This window comes from Sphaeramia orbicularis, chromosome 7, assembly GCF_902148855.1.
Source record: "Sphaeramia orbicularis chromosome 7, fSphaOr1.1, whole genome shotgun sequence".
In the NCBI taxonomy this organism is placed as follows: domain Eukaryota; kingdom Metazoa; phylum Chordata; class Actinopteri; order Kurtiformes; family Apogonidae; genus Sphaeramia; species Sphaeramia orbicularis.
Genome location: NC_043963.1, coordinates 54446706 through 54464407, shown reverse-complemented (window position 1 = coordinate 54464407; position 17702 = coordinate 54446706). Strand labels below are relative to the sequence as shown.

Genomic DNA, 17702 nt, shown 5'->3' with positions numbered 1-17702 from the left:
AAAAATAATACCCATAATGTCCTAAATGAGCTGCGCATTTGGGTGGTTGAGTGGTTTTACTCATAAAGACCCAGTGCTACTTTTGTGTCAGTTCCCAAAACAATTTTTTTTCTCTTTATTTAACCTTTCTGAAGTGATTTATCATTATTTATTATAATATTATTTTCTGTTTTGCTTTTCTTCGTATGAAAAAATGGTATTTTCCTGTATTTAATTCACTGATCATGTACATGTTCATAAAAGTTCAGATTAAAGTTGACGATTATTATATCATAAAGCAAAATCTGTCATTAACTGAACATAAACCCAGTGTGTCCATCCACTGTCACTGATCCAAATCCATGGGTTTTACTGGTGAATCAATGCTGTGGAAGATGACGGTGTTTCCACAGTAACTACAGAGCCTCTGAACATCCAACTGGGTCATATCTGATGACCATGAAAAGATAAAGAACTGTATTTTACATCAATTATTTACATGTACTGGTAGGATTAGTGGATCAACAGGGATTAAACAGTTTAGATCAGTAGACGGTTTTATTTGATGGTGGATGTTTGGGTCTTTATAGGTTAAATAGCACAACATATGCAGGAGTAGTAGGCCAAAAAAAAAAACAAAAAAAAACGTATGTAAGTGGAAAAATAATACAGCAAAACAATAAAGATTACAAACAACATATGTGATTGCTGAATTGATCAGGAAGAACACAATAAATGGCCTCAATAATCTTATGGTGCTTAGTTCAGGGACAGTTTGAGAAGTCTTGTTAGTATAGGAACTAGTGTGAAGTAAACGTGTTTTTTTTTACTCTACTTTGACGTGATTAACGTTCAGGTTTGATTTGGCTCTCACCAAACAAAGTTGCTGATTTAAAAGTGATTTGTTTGGCAGGTAAAAGTTAGCTAGGTGTGCAGCTGTTACCAAAGATGGCAGTATTTCCTGATCTTTTTGGAGTGGTCGCCGACCCTTTGCCGTGCGTTGTGACGCTGCCGTAACGTGGGGTTTCCCAGACCTGAGTGCAGGGTTACCGCGCCCATCTCTGCTGTTTGATGGCCGGAGGAAGAAGCGACTGAGATCCTGGCGTGAAGGAAGAAAAAAGAGGGACGACGACGGTGGGAGACTAGAAGGGATATTTTGCTTTGAGTTGGAATTGGCGTTTCATCGGAAGAACGCTTAAAGGGACTCCAACACGTCTTTTCTGCGTGAACACCGCCTTGTCTGTGCGCCTCTGTGCCGGTGTGTCTCCCCCCTCGGCGGGTCAAAAACTGGGTTCGGGGAGTGCCGCTCCTCGGTAGCTAAACTAGCTAAATCTGAGCGCCTGGGCGGAGAGAGGAGAGACAAGCTTTTGCTGTTCCCAGTCAATGTGATATAAACAACGGATACCATCGACTGAAAGCGGGTAAGGGCCAATATTTGAGCTTTGAAATGGTGCTTTCGGAAATGCACGGCGTCTGTGCAGAAGGCAGGGAAGATGAACGAAAGGGGTTAAACTGGGTTGAGTGGATCTGCTCCTCCGAGTTAGCTGCCGTTAGCTTGCTGCTAGCTAGCCGTTGTTGCCAAGAGAGTGGGTGGGGGTCACTGTCAGAAAAACTTAATGCAGTGCCTTATCTCGAGTGTCAAATAAACAAAACTACTTTGAACTTCCCTTGTGTGTGATATTTCTGTCAAACTAGCGGGTGGCTAATTGGCAGGGCTAATGTTAATTAGGGGGATACTTGGTGACAGGTCGGTAGGTTAGCCTGCACCCCCCATCAACGTCCGGGTATCTTTCTCCCTCTGTTAACAAATAGTATGTCTAGGTTTTGCTGCATTGTGTTTATTTCCTAGCTCCCACCGCAGGAGCACTACTTAAATTTGGAGTTAGAAGGAGAATTGAATCCCTGTTAATGACCACCAGTATGGATCTGTAGGTCGGCCCACATTTTTTCACATCTTTGCTCTATAGATAGCTCTATACAGAGCGTCCCCCCTCAGTTTATTGTTGAGTAACCCCTCCACAGGAGCTGCCAAGTGTAATGCTACACATTTGCAACTTCTGTTAATTGCATAACTCAGACAAACGAAAACAGAGCTTTACGTCCACTCAGGATGAAAATTTGTAGCATCATGTAATTGACAACGAAGGGAGTCTAAAAATGGCTACTTCACCGGAGTCACTTCCACCCCCACTATCCCTATGCCGGAGCCAGCCCCTCCAAGTTAGCCCTCAGTGGCCACAGCCTGCCTGCCTTCAGCTGCCTGCTGGGGGGGAGCTGGGTGTGTATACACCGAACATGGCAGCCGGGACATTTTGCCTCTGTCTTTACTGAATATGTGCGCTGTTGTTGTCGGGTGCCGCTACTATGCAAAACTAGTGCCTTGAAGCGTTCATGTTTGCCTAAAATGATTTACGTAACGTTAATGTGGGTCTGCGCTGCAGCCGACACTTATTAGACAGGATGTGTTCAGATGAGCCAGTGGAATTAATGGCTTTTAATTCGGTGAATCGAAACCAAACGTGATGGATTATCAGCGCTGTCAAAGCTATGTGTTAATATGCCCACGTTCACTCGGGTTGAGCTCGCCCTGCTAGTTATTAGTTATCTAATGGGAGGACTGAGACTCGTTTCTGGGTTTACCCGGGTCTTCCAGTGGGTGTACTGGCAGTATCTGTAAGCCAGTGGCTGCACAGCTGTAACAGGCTGGGGCCATAGCCCTCTGCACCGCTGTGGGGCTGACGGTGGCTTTAGCCATTTTTGTTGCATGAGCGTCATATCAGCTGCAGATCACAAACAAACAGCCAGGCCTTAACTGGAAGACTCTTTTAATGGTCTGAAAACAGGATTTTCTAATTGGATTCCGACAATCTGTTTAACTCGATCACGGCTGTGTTGCGGGCCAAGTTGTTAGCGGCTCCGGTGAAGCCAGCCCCACCGGGCCGCGGCTCCACAGTCAGCCTGTGCCCCGGAATACGGACGCATTTCATCCCCTCGAAGCGTCACATCACACCGCTCCAGAAAACGAAATGGGCTTTAGGTCAGATCGAGCAGTCAGGGGATTTTTCCACTCTTGAATATTTCGAAAGATGGTTTAGCAACGAGTCAGACGTGCTGTCGCAGAAATCCGAGCGAAGCGCCTCCTCCTGCACAGAGCTCCATAATGTGGAGCCTGACACTCTGACGAACTTATTGACTAGTGCTAATGCATGGAAAGAGCGGATTACTGGGAATCACAGATTTGTAGTCGTTTCGGTCAAATTTGGATTTTTGCTAAAAGAGCTGTTTGTAATATCTGGTTCACAAAGATGAATTCATTTTGCCAGTGTGCCCCCTCCCTCCCTCTCTCCCTCCGCCTCCTCGAATGAATGGGTTCCTGTATTCAGGGCCCAAGCAGCTGCAATGAACAAGATGGCGTTCAAAGCCTTCTTCATCACCGCTTTTTCTCAGACTGAGAGAGACAGCTGCCGAGCAGCGGATGGATTCAGTCTTGGCAGCCTAGATTTCTTTGATTTCTACTCTCAGTACAAATGCGCAGAATATATTTGTGTTGGAAACGTTTTGTATCATATTAGACTGCTGCTCAGATTATTGGAATATGTGCACCTTACAGGACAACATGGTGGGGAAGGGGTGTTGTACATCCTGACTGAACCAGAATATCATGAAGCATGGCATCTGTAACAGGTCATTTTAGGATTTTGGTGAAATAATTCATATTTGATTCATATAATTTTAAAATAAAACTTGATGTATGACCAGATTTTTTTTAAATGGTGGTGGTTGTACAGGTTTATTCTCAGTACCATTTTTTCCTCACTTTTCTTCTGATTAAACACTTTACCACTAGACTGTGTGTGATAAACATATCAGCTTTTAATAGCTCAATGTCGTTGTTGCTAATGCCTAAAGGAGGCTGTTGGTATGTAATTGTTACAGTTCTCTGAATGATATATAAGAATTTAGCTGAGCTAAATCACATCATGGCACTGAAATTTTACTGAAGTCCACTTCAGATCTAATATTGTTTTTGGTCTGTGTGACCTGGACATGACCCAGTTCACTGGTACCACACAGAATGTGCTGGTGAATGAGTCCAGTGGCCTTAACACAGATTGTATAATGTATAGGGATGTCATATAAACTGTGTTGATGGCTGTGCAGTGCTGTGAACTGCTTTATGAGGAGACAGTGAGTGTCTCTGCTCACTGTCTCAGGTTTGTGGACAGCAGGGCATCCAGTAGCATCATTACCAGATAATGAGCATGTGTGAGGAAGTTGAGTCATTAGCCTTTTGGGCTGAGAACAGGGTCTTCTGTTTTTAAACAAGGATTTTCATCCTGCCAATGTGTATTTTTTCTTTTTTAATATGCAAGTGCGCGAATGAATAGGATTAAATTCTTAGTCTGTGGATTTTCCTCTTTGGGATTATGTGGCTTTGGTCAGTGATATTGCTGATTTTTTTTTTTTTTTTTCCCTGCACCTCTGTAATGACCCGGTTTTGAACATATGTCTACTTGATGTCTCTAATAGCCAGCAGTATGCCACAAATAAACACATACTCACACATGCCACACTATATAGGCTAAGTAGATGTGTACAAAACCATTGGGTCATATGTGTTATGCACTGATGGATGTATACATACATTTTATCTAAGGTGGAGGTTTTTAAAGGGGTATTTTTACTATTATATGCACAGGATCTCTGAGAGCCTCAGTAGGTATGTTTACACTTATTTTTCTTTATTTATTTCTTCAATCTGTGCAGGAAAAACTCAGTGAAACCTTGAAATGTCACCAAAAATGTTTTGATGTTTGAGAGAAGTGGAACAGTTGGTATATCACTAAAAGGTAGCCGAATTAGTGCCTAGTGAGATGTTAGACACAGGCTTTCTCAAACTGCCAGGAAAAACAGCAAATATAGGAAATATAGTATTGACGTCTAAGTTGCAGTATTTAATGTACTTATATTTTATAATAACATGTCTAAAATTATAAAGGAAAAAAGGATATTCCTGAAGGACCACCATGTTCATGAATCATGTGGATTGTTAGAACAAACACGATTGGTTGGAAAGATTTTGTGGAAGAAATAATGGCTTTTCAGACACTGTGTCCATATTTTACTGCCCTGATTATGTCTGTAAATTAAAAAAAAAATAACTAGAGTGATTACAACTGTCACAAAGTCGCATTACTGTACTTTGTATTATTGATTTTCCATTGTACACATGGTTATCCCTCAAATATGACAATTATCATAAACCTGCCCACACTGAAAGCTGCAGCAATTTCTGGGAGATCTTGATGTTTCATTGAATTTGTCACTTTGTTTTATATTCCAGATCAGTGGTTCACAGGCTACAGAGAATTTTTAAGGTTTTGATGTCTAGCTCTTAATATTTGCTTAATGTTGCTTAACATTAATGAAAACATAGAATTTGGCCATAAAATTTTCTTTTGCTGATTTTCTGAAATTTTGTCAAAATTTTCAATACATTTGGATGGACACTGGGCTGTCTTAAACCGCGTTTTTACTACGTGGAACTGGCTCGACTCGACTCAGCTACTGGGTACTATTCCTGGAGACCGTTTCCATTACAGGATACTACTGACTTTAGAGTACCTGGACGTCATAGTGATGCTGTGCGTAGCTTCCGTGTTGTCTGCTCAGAGAGTTGCTGATAAACTTGCTTGTTGCTTGTCAAGCTCGTGCTGAATTTTTTCGTCGGCCACCAAAGACAGAAATGTGTAAATCTCTTCGACCAACCACAGTGTAGTTTTGTGGGCCCAGGTGTGGTACCAAAGAGTCCACTAATGTCACTACCACGTTGCACATTCTTTGGTTGCTTTTGTCAACCACTGTCGTGCCATGAGATTGGATTTATCAAATGTTCACCCCATGGTCTGGTCTTAATCGACTTTCCCCAAGTCTGATCCACTGACTTGAACTTTGAAAACACACTTTTGGAGAATATAGTGATTCTGGTCTGGGATGGGGCTGTAGCTGTCTGTGATGTTGTGTTTGATTGTATTGTGTTGAAGTTTTCACCATGTTTTTCGCACCTCCACGTTGCCCAAACTTGATTTCTAGATACTGGACATTTAAAAATGGATAACCACTGTTAACAATTTTCACAATAAATTGTTAGTGAACGTTCCTGACTATTTTACTGCTATTTCTGCATTGCTGTGTAATAAGGCTAAACAGGTAAATTGATCATCTTGATGAGTTAAATCACAACAGAGCCACAGGCACACATTACTGAAATCTTACACAAAGATCACTTAATAAATCCATTTAAGTGGAGTAAGCATGTTTTCCCCTTATGTTTTCAGTGAAATAAATGTACACTTGTGTTTCATACTATTCTCAACATTATAAGTGATCAGAACAATGGGAAGACTTAGTACAATCAAAATCATGCTTTTTTTTTTTTTAGTTTCTTTTTAAATTACTAAAATGCAGGTTTATTTAGAGATGTGAATAAAAACTCAAACTGTAATAAAAAATACCAGCTTTTACTGTAGGAAAGCATAAGGCATCACTTTGATATGAAGTGGTAGAGATCACAGAATATCATGTACCAATCTTTGTTTTCTTTCCCAGCACTGATTCTGATAGTGACTTTTGATCCATTTCCCAAATGTGGACCATTTGATGCCAGTGGACAGCTAAATAAATATATGTGATGTTAAAACAGTTAGAAACTGACAAAATAACTATTGCATCATGAATCTGTTACAGTTTTGTAATCAATACTGTCAAAATATTCTTTCGCACCAAAATATTCGGTGTCTGTCACACGCTTTTCATATGCCAGCTCTCAGAAATAGTGCTTTGTCCCATCTGTTTACAGTTCTGATGTGATGAGTTTGGGATGAGTGGTCCAGATGAACCTACAGAAGTTGTTACGGTAAAGGTACAAACAGTGTTGGGGTCAAAGACTGCAACATGTGAAAGCATGAAGGACAAAAATTTTGCTTAGTGCGTTGAGTAGGTGTTGTGTCTTTAGGGTAAAATGGTAAATTTTTTCTTTGGATGTGCTGTAGTTTTCTGGAGTTTTGTGCTTTTGATAGACAGCTGTCATTTAACTTTTATTGCATCGAAATCCATCATTCCTTATTGTGGTTAACTTTCACTAGAAATTTGACATGTTTCTGCCTCTTCATTCACAAGGCTTCTTCCAGAATGTAACCGGCACTATTTTATCAGGCTGTAATGCACATCCATAATAGAGCCCAACCGATGTGGGATTTTCGGGGCCGATACCGATATTGGGGGCTAAAAAAAGCCAATATCTATTATATCGGCCGATATCCAATATTGACCGATAACTTATATATTGGCCGATATATGAAATAAAAACATTGATCTACACAAGATAGAATAATCTTATATTAGATAATTGTGGACAGGTGGATTAACAGTTGCATAAATCTCTGTTTATCTCACAAAGATAATTTAATTTCAACTTTCAAATGCTGTACAATAGTCTGATATTAGACTAGTGTGTGACCTGTGGGGAACCATGGGTTGTAGATGTGGTAGTTTTCATGCTGGGGAGAGCTGACTTTTGAAAAAGATGTGAGTCTGTATTTTATAAGTAGTGACATAAAAATTGTTTAGTAAATCATTCTTCAAAATGTAGGTGACACCAACCTTTAATGAGTCCAACTACAAAAAGCTATGCAATCACAAAAATAATTGGAGCAAAAAATATTACTTACCATAAAATTATGTTTTCCCTCACAAATTTGGATGTGCCTGCCTCTCGGCACTAGAGCTTCCCATGTGGACGAAGGACTAAACTGAGCATGTGCAGAGTGAATTAGGGGAGTCTGAAGTTGTTCCTGATGGAGCAATTGCAAGAGTTACAACTGACCCGTGTTACAACTGTCCCCAGTCTCCCCTACAATATTAATACCCAGGTGTGCCTGCAGAATGAAACTGTGAGGTAGACAGGAAGTGCATGGACCTGGGTGTGTGGGGGGGGGGTGAATAGTTCATAAGACTGGGGGGGGGGGGGGGGATTAGTGGCTCATCCTTGTTGGAACGGGGAGTAGCGGTCCGTGATTTTTGGAAGGGGGGGATGGAACGGGGGGATTAGTGGTCCATCCTTGTCGGAACTGGGGGGTATCGTATGTTCTGTGATTGTCTGTGTGTGTGGGGGGGTGATGATGGTGTGATTGTAAGAGCAGAAATGAAAGTGAAACTAACTCGCTTTACTATTTCTCTAACTCTCCAGGCAGCAAACACACACACACACACACACAGGAGCAGCGAGCGACAGAATGTCCACAGCAAAAAAGTTAATAAATCAGCTACATATTGGCCAATGTTGATTAATCGGTGATAAGCTATAATCGGCCCGATTAATCTGCCAGCCGATGAATTGGTCGAGCTCTAATCCATAATAAACTATGAGACCAGAGATTGAATCATACTTGTCTCTGTGACTGAAAAACTCCTTGAACAATTGTTTAGTGTGGATTTGCAATCCAGACCATCCCAGTCTGGTAAAGAATCTGCTATTGCTAAGTGCAATGTAATACACCTGGTCAGTGTGGGTCAACTCTTCGGAGAGTTTTTTTCTAGGTTCCTCATTTTCAAGAAACCCCCCCCCACAAAAATAAAAAGTAACAAATTTAGGAGAACTCTGGCAGGTTCTTGCTAATACGGAACACTAACACTGAAAATAGAAATCTCAACCAGTACGACCAAGGTGTGTAACAGAGGCAGAGTAGGCAAAACTCAGGGTTTTCCAGAGGCGCTACCATCCTGATTGTGTGGACCACCCTTAGCTGTATTTTAGATTGTACCCCAAAGTATATTTATCTGGGAAACATTCTTACCTCTTTTTTTTTTTTTGGAAATTAGAGTGTGACCAACCAGTCTCGTAATCATTGGAAAACGTTGTGGGTGGCGATTATTTAAGAGAAATGGTGAAAAACTGTCCACAAAGCTTTGAGTGCTGGTGAGTGGAGCATCACTCTGCTCTGGCTGGTCTTAAACACAAACACAACATAAAACAGCTTCACATGGCAAAAGTACATGGCACTCTTGCTTTAATCCTTAATTTGTGGATTCATAAACTGTGTATTCTCCAACACTCCCACTCAGGACCTAGAGTCACCACATGGGCAGACATCTGCTGTTGAATATGATCTGAACCAGGTCTTGGCAATTAAAACAATCTGAAATGAGGGCGAAGTCCATGACAAAGTGTGGACATGCTCACCCTGTAGATTGATCTAAAAGCCTATCACACAGCAGCAGAAAAACGCCACACTTATGAAGTGATACATATCTAAATTTTCCTATTGGCGAGTAAATCTCGGAAAGGCTACTTGTAAATGTTTGTACCGAAGTAGTGTAAACTCTTTGTTTCACTTTTCTTTACAGATGAGCTGTTACAATCTAGCTCTAGGAACTGGGGATACATGGCACATTCAGTGTTCCTCGTGTTCCTATGACATTTTCATAGTTTTGTGTAGAAAAATGTGCAGACATATGTAATGACACATTCCAGCATTCTTCGCAAAAAGTCTACACTCGTCGCTTATTTTCTTTTGTTGATATTGATTGACATGGAAAAATTATTGGCATCATATTTGTGGCCATACTTCCATCATGATTTGATGAGTTGATATTGATAATTGTCAGTGTTTTTACTTTTTCCATTTTAAGGATAATTTTTGTTGGGTTGAAGTTGAAGAAAGCAGACAATTAAATTGTGGTTTTCTTGATTCTTCTTGATTATCACATGTCAAACACCATATAATAGTGGAACATTTCACAAATCTAAAGGCAGAATGTTTAGATATAATGGTAAAGTCTTTACACAAAAATACATAGAAACATTTTTTGTTTTTTGACAATGAAAATAAAATAAACCTTGACACCAAAAATGTAATTTGCAATAGTGATAACCATATTTGTTGACTTGAGAAAAATTGCCACTACAATTCTATTGCAAAATGATAAAGTTATGACAAGTGTTGTCTTTCACATTTCATTCCCCAGTCCTACTTAAAACAAAAACCATGATGCATTTCTAGCAGGTTAAAAACTGGACACTCTTATGGACCAACCACTCATACCACACTCATAACGTAATACATTCTGAAGCAATGTGTTTTTGATGAAGACACCAAATAACTGGATGTGATATGAAATTTGACAGATGTCACACATCACAATGGTCGAGTAGATAGATAAGACACTAATCAGCTGTGCCTGTTGCAGATGACCATGTACCTGTGCCAACAACTGTGAAAAATGGAAATGTGTTTTTGACTTCAGGCCTTGGCACATTGAAGGACTAAAGTATTCACACACATGTACTGACGGAGCAAGAAGTGAAACTGAACATGGACTTCTCTGCTGTATTCATTGGTGTTTTGTGTGCAATCCTGTGCCGAATACGGAGTGGTGAAAACCACCAAGTCCAGGTGGAGCTGGAATCATTATCCAAATATTTTGGTACTGTATTAAGCAGTTTGAGTAAGTTTTTGGCAAAATTCTTGGATTCAAATCAGTTAAATTGGCAATTTCCTGGTTTCTTCTCTGTTGACGGTAAATGTCATTTCTTTTGGTCTTCTTGGGCTTTGAGAAGTGCTGATTGACATTGCACTTCTCGTGTGCGGTTTGGGGTGGGGTGGGGGGTGCGCACACGTGCATTTTGGTCGGCAACCGCACGTGTGCTCAAACTTTATGCTCATGTATCTTTTCCCTACCTCCTGAAGCTTCGCAAACTTTCATTTGAGGGGGCAGGACGTTTGTCCTGGCCTATTATTATACATATGTATAATAAATCTAACGCAACAGTGATGATTTTTTTTTGTATGAAATGTTTGGTGTGGCAGCAAGGATTTTGTCATGGTGCTGCGCCACAGCAAAACCTTACCATCGGAAATGCTGGGGTTTTTCCCTACCAGTAATAGGAGTTATGTGAATCACCCAAACCATGTTTGGCACTACCAATGCAAATGAATGTAAAATTAATGTAAAAGTTAAACGACTTTATCCAGATCTAATGGCTGCACTTCCTGTTTTGGACTTGGATTTATTTTTAGGTTTCACTTTCTTGTCCATATTTTTGTACACCAATATGCTACCAACAGCGGCCCAAAAATATGTGACATAATGTATCTAATTTTTTGAAAACTTGAGGCTTTTCTTTACTTATGTGCCTAAGACTTTCATTAGCTTACCGGCAATGCTTTAACTCAGACAAGTAAAAGCTGGGAAAGTCCTGAAAACACTACTTCTTATCCTCCCCCAATGTGCTGTGGTCCCCCACACCATTCTTTTCTCCAGTAGAAGTACATGTATTTGTCTTATGTCTCTTATGGTTTCATCTTATGTTTGTGTCTGGTTATGTTGTTTTTGTCCTGTAGTGTTTCGTCTGTTGTTTTTGTACTGTTACATCATTTTTGTCTTTTGTTTTCACCTTTTGACGTAGTGCATCATATTAATTGTTTTCATGTTTATTTGATGTTTGTGTAGTTGCATTGCATTCATCTTGCTACATCACTGATAGTTTTGTTAAAATCTATTTAGTTTGAAATCAGTCATAATGTTGTGAAGCTATGTGATGCAAAAGGAAAAAAAAAAGCTTTTTTTTTTTTTTTTTTTTTTAAACATAAGAAGTGGAAGGTTGTATTGTAGCCATACATGTTTATGTGAAAATGCAGAGTAAAAGTTAATAAAATGACATGCTGTTACCAAAAAACCAACCCTAGTTGAGTACTGCAGTATTTGTATTTCCACCTGTGGTAGTTTGACTGTAGACAGTGTTTTGCCAACACAACCTGTCACCAGAGTCCAGAGGCTCTTGGGCTCCTCTGTTTTGAATAGTCAAAGCGAGTGGCACCAAGGCCCGCTCGCTGACCCACACACACAAACCTGTCAGCACTCACAAACCGTATAACCCTACCCAAAAGCCCCGTCACAAGCCTCAGTGCCCATCTGTTTTGCATGTGCACCTCTCTTGGGCAGTCTGCTTTGAATAGAGTCCGTCCAGCCGCATCTATTTACACCGCCGCCCTCACATCGACACAGCGCCACGGGGAAAATGTGACCAAACCTGAATCCTGACATGACGGCTCAAGCCAGTTTTCTTCCTCTTTAAAAAGCAAAAGGCCACAGTCACTTGAGCAAAACAGCGGGCTGGCCGTCATGTGACTCTCCACACACACTCTTGTTCCTCTCTTGGAAGCTCGGAGAGAAGGCACAGGGGGAGGGGTGTGATTATTAATTCAATCAAAGGAGTGTATTTTATGTTTGAAATAAAGTCATGCTTTTGGCTTTGGGCAAGCCTGACCTTCTTTCCTTTTTTTCCCCTCTTTGCTTTTTTTAATCCAGCTCATTCATTTCGCTGTATGAAAAGCTGGTTGTGCAGCCAACCCAAGTACAAAACATACCTTTGTTAATCTATGGGACTGGTCTTATCTTTTTTTTTTTTTTTTTTTGTCAATGTAGATGTCTTAGATACTTCCTTGCTGTACTACTTAAAGAATATCCACATTAGGGTTTTTCATAGCTCAAAACTTTCTGATCATGTTTAGTGCACCATCAACTGGCTCTAGGTTTTGAGTTCTCATAAGTTCTTCTGATATGGTCACAGAAAATGGCAGTTATCAGGTGATAAATGGAATGGTAAACGGTTAATTTGTAAATCTGTCAACACGATCACTTTATATTCCCATTTATGTTGTTACTTCTTTATTACAGATTAGACAAACATTTACTTGAGGATCTGAAGGGAATAATATAGACCTCTGTGTGGTAAAGCGTCTGTTTGGCATCCTATGTGTAACTTTAAAATCCACTTTGAAACTTGGGAAATCCCACATAAGTTAGATGCCATAGATTCTTCTTAAATGACACACTACATATAGAATGTTTTTCATAGTTAAAATTAGTTCTGAAATGGCAGATGTAAAAAAAAAAAAATGTCGCCAAACTAGGAATCCCAAAAATGTTAGGTCGTTAATTGGTCAAAAACACAGATTTGCCTTAGAGGTGCCTTATTGTTTATGCTGACTTTGTAGTTGAGAGTGTATCTCTGTGTAGGACAAAGCAACAGCTGTTTAACTTAATCAGCATCATTTTACTGCAATTAAAGCTTGATTTTCTTGTTGGAAAAGTCTTTTCCATGAAGACGCAGGGATGGGTACTGAATTCTGTACTTTTATTGGTACTGACTGAATTCTGTCAGTACTCCCAAGCATTGATTCACGTAAAGTCAGACTGTACCACATTTTAGTACTTGAACGCATCCCCGCGTTGCATCTGTCGGGGAGAGAGTGGAGAAGTGTCTCCCTGACGCGATGACGGCATTGGACGCACGAGAGCGTGATTATGTCAGTGGTGGTTTGATGAAAGAGGCAAGCGTGGTGGATAGAAACCATTGGAGGGTGTGGTTTCACTTTGCTAAACTTGATGCAGACTGCGCTCGCTGCAGTATCTGTAATGCTAAATGTAAAGCCAGCCATGGCAACACCTCAAACCTGAGGAAACAGTCAAGTATTGTAACGAAGGCCCCGAAATGGTTCGGTAATAAGGAGTGCACTGTTACACCCCTATTGAATAATGTTGTCATTTGCAAGGTATAGGTATAGTGAGGCACTGGTAGTTCTGTCATATTTATGAGGGAACCAGAACGCAGTTATTTGAGCTATTTGTGTTATAATGGTGATAATCCAAAATGTCATTTCTCCTCACCATTTCTACATCATTTTCCATCTGGCTGTACAATATGGCCTCTCAATAAGGATGTTCTCACAACAAACACTGGTCGATACAGATGTCTTGCCAATATATTGGTGCATGGTTTTTAACGATTAATTTTTTTGTTAGGGAAACAAAATGTAAATTAAGGTGAACATTAAAAATACCATCAAAATAAACCTAAAAGGCAAGAGAAAAATGTATCACAAGAAATACTGTGATCAGATCTATTTCCAAAGCCATAAAGACAAACAGAACATATTTTTTCTCTGTGTTTTGAGTGTTAAATGTGTTAATGTCTTAAAATAATCTCTCAAAAGCTTTAAAATGTTGAGACGTATAAAGTAAATGTTATCTGACACTACAACTTTGAACTCCTTTGAGATTTTTATTTTTCTTAGTAAATAATTTGACACACTACATACACTCATATGACCAAAAAAGTTATTGCTTCCGTTTGTGTAAACTTGCATAAAATAATTTCCTCCGTTGGTTAATGTAAAACTAGTTTTAGTTTGAAATCCTAATACTGTTAAATGAGTCTTAGACTGAACTTTCTTTAACCTTTATCAAGCCTGGTATAATTAACCTTTTGTTAGGTTTGCACATATGAAATTGACACAAAAAGACAAATCAATCAGTTACTTGTGTTTCTGTTAATGGTCAACTAAACATTGTGATGATGCCCTGGTCACCAGTATTCGAGTAGCTGCTGCCCACTACGAGCACTGCATCATGGAATGTTTGAATAATCAATCAATTAAACTCTGCTGTCGCTGTCATTGACAGAACACCAGTTGTCATTTGAATTCAGCTACAGCGGTACGCTTCCAGGAGTTCAGTCAGGGAGGGAAACAACAGAAGTGTTTCCCTCTAGTGTGTTTGAACTTCCCCTGGTCAAACACGTATACATGCATATGGCATACATATGGGTCTTCTATCTTTAAAGGTACAAACTCTTCTGTTATGTTAGCTGTCAGTGACTGTGCTGTCAAAAAAGGAGTTAATAATATAAATATCTCTGTACATGCAACAGTGGAACAGAAAAAAGTCAGACCACAACAGATGAATGTGAGTTAATTGTATGCCAGTGCTGATCAGGAAACGACAGGAAGCACTGGTTGATAAAGCCTGGTTAGTGTGCCTCTAAGTGTGGACGGTCAATATTCTGATCTAGTTTCAGGCATAGATCACAAACCTATTGAAAAGTGCAAATGGACTTAAATACCATGCCACATCAGAGTCTGGAAAAGTTGTAGTCATTTAGGTTTGTTTCTGAGTGTAGTTTGGATTCACTCTGTTGCACAAATGTATATTCTTTCAATTTTTGTCTTAATTTAGTCTTAGGGGTAGACAAAAGAAATATTAAATATGATATACATATTTTAACTGGAATTGTATTTAGTTTTAGTTTGTGTTACACTGCAGTGTTTTATTCTTCTTCTTTTATTTCTTTCCGCTATGATTGTTTTGAGGCAGGTTTGGTGGTATATGGAGGTGGTGTGCTTTGCACCTGCACCCAGTCAGCTAGAGCTGGGCAGTGTCACAAGCTTAGACTGATGGATTATTATTTGTCCTAAGGTCTGCTTGTCAGAGGGATTGGACAAGTCATGTTACCAAAGCAATAAATAACAGTGCTTTGAAAATGTTGCTATTTGGCTAGCATGTATTTAAATGGCCTGTTAAAGCTATACCGTATGATGTGGCATTTTTACACTTTTCTTTTGTCATCTTAAAATGCTCCTAATAAGTGTGTCAAACTAAAATGTAAAAGAAATTCGCCAGGTATTGAAACTCAAAAATGTTTAATTCTCATATATTTCTGATAAAAGTCTGACCAATCATTTTAGTCGGTCCGAATAAAATAATTGGCCGAACCTGACTGAGCCTCCTGTCAATCATCCATTACGACCGTCCAGCATCCGATCCATTATTGCCGCCTCACATCCGATATGTGTCCCTCTGAATCTGACGCTTCACTGGTGCTGCTTCTCCTGTCACTGATCAGTCTACTGTCTAGGATGTGTTTGGATAGAACTGACATGCACATGTGGAAGGGAAAAAACGGATTTATGAACAGAAACAACAACTGAGGGGCACAAACGGGAGTCTGATGAATGAAGGATGGAGATAAAAGTCCAGAAGTCAGCTGTACTGGACTTAACAGGTCTGCATAAAGCTCAGCATAAAGCTCAGCTTTTATGACGGTGGGACTCATACAGGTACATGTACATGGTGTCACACATGTAAGATGATGTAGGATGATAATTGTATGGACTATGAAACCTCAAATGTCCATGGAAAATTCGCGGAGGCCGCGCGTTCACAGTTTGCGCGCCCATCCCGTGGGCACTGCAGTGAAGACACTGACCCAGTACTGCACAGACCAGGTCTACTGATGGAACAGGAGCCGCGGGCCCGCGGCAGGTGGATGATGCATCTGATTACTGAGGGAGGGGTCCGCGGCCACGCCAAAACGGACCGGACCTCCACCTCTGCTTCCTCCTCCGTTTCCATCGCGCATCAGATGAGAGGAGGAGAGAGGAGGAGGAGCCTCAGAGCACAGGCAGAGGGAAGGGGGCGGGGCTTTGGAGGGAGGCGGGTTGTTCATGTTCAAACTTTTACTAAGTGCTGTGAGACATGACACATCGGTAGGTATAGCTTTAACTAGTGTATTTATTTATAGAGAATGTTGCACTAATCCGGTTGTTCTCAATCTTTTTCTGTGGGGCCCCCCCCTTTGGAGGATGACAAATCTCCAGGCCCCCTTCAACCCCAACAACAATGTAACAGTGATGCAATTATAACTTTTATTGAAAGAAACATCAATATCTTAACAATACTTTTTGCTTTTCCTTGAATAATTTGTTTTGCAAATTAAAAATAACTAAGATTTTTGCTTGAATAATACAAATAAACTCAGACTGCTCCTTGAGACAATATTTTTCCAAATAATAATAGGAAATGCTCAGTTATCTTACAACTATGACAATAAAGTTACTTTTTTTTAGAACAACAAACAAATTTTGGTATCACGGATGAACATTTGACCAATATCAGTTGGTCAATGAGCCCGTTTCCGTTGCACATCTCAGAACATTAAAGTCCAAATTGGTCAAAAACACAAACATGTCCCATGTTTCTTTTCCAGTCCAATCCTTGTCCATTGTCCAAACCTAAACTCTTTGTCTAGTCTAGTGACAGATCACCATGGCAGTAGATTAGTTTTGGTGGATGTCCATAAAATGAGTTCAGGGTGCTCCAACCATCAAACATTAGTTCCACCTGATACATGTTCTAACCTGAAGAACAAAAAAACCCCACCAAGGATTGAACCCATCCCCCCCCCCCGGCAAGCCTTCGCGCCTCCCCTAGGGGGCCTGCCCCACAGTTTGACAAACACTGCTCTAATTTATGGCACAGACTGCTCTGGTTTTGTTGTATTAATATCTGAGCACAGGTTGTTGGTTAGTGAGGTTATTTCAGCCCTAGTATAGGTCATTCATGTAAACACTGCAGCTGTATGTGGACTAGTGTTTACTTCATCTAGATATTGTTGAAGCATTGCAATAATGTCAGTCCAAATTGATATGATAAATGCAGTATTTCAAATCGGATACCAACAACAAAAAGCCATAACACAGCCTAAATCTCCAGAAAGCAGAGAGAGATGGAGGAAAATTCAGTTTGGTTGTTTTTTTCCCATGTCATAATTTTACTGCTAAAGATTGTTATATGATCTTTTGGCCAGATGGCCCAGGCCCAACATGAATAACTTTTTTAACAGTCATTTTAAAAATGAAATAAGAAAAAGTAGAAATATTTTAGCTGGGTTGTAGTATGGTTGTCCGTTTACAATAATTGAGAGATGACACTAAAACAAATTTACTTGTTACTAAAGACATTAATGAAATGAAGGAATTGAACACTAAGCATCCACTGATGACGGTCTCATTGTTTATTCTCTGGGTTTTAGAGCTTGTACT

General features: G+C 40.0%; 1 protein-coding gene across 1 annotated transcript in view; it reads left to right on the top strand.

Annotated features, from left to right (window-relative positions):
* The first annotated feature begins 1074 nt into the window (after window positions 1-1074).
* Window positions 1075-17702, top strand: part of LOC115421814 (guanine nucleotide-binding protein G(I)/G(S)/G(T) subunit beta-1) — a 61557-nt gene continuing 44929 nt past the window's right edge. Inside the window, exon 1 of the mRNA XM_030137759.1 lies at window positions 1075-1400. The gene's annotated coding sequence lies outside the window, so the exon portion shown is untranslated. The remainder of the gene's footprint in view (window positions 1401-17702) is intronic.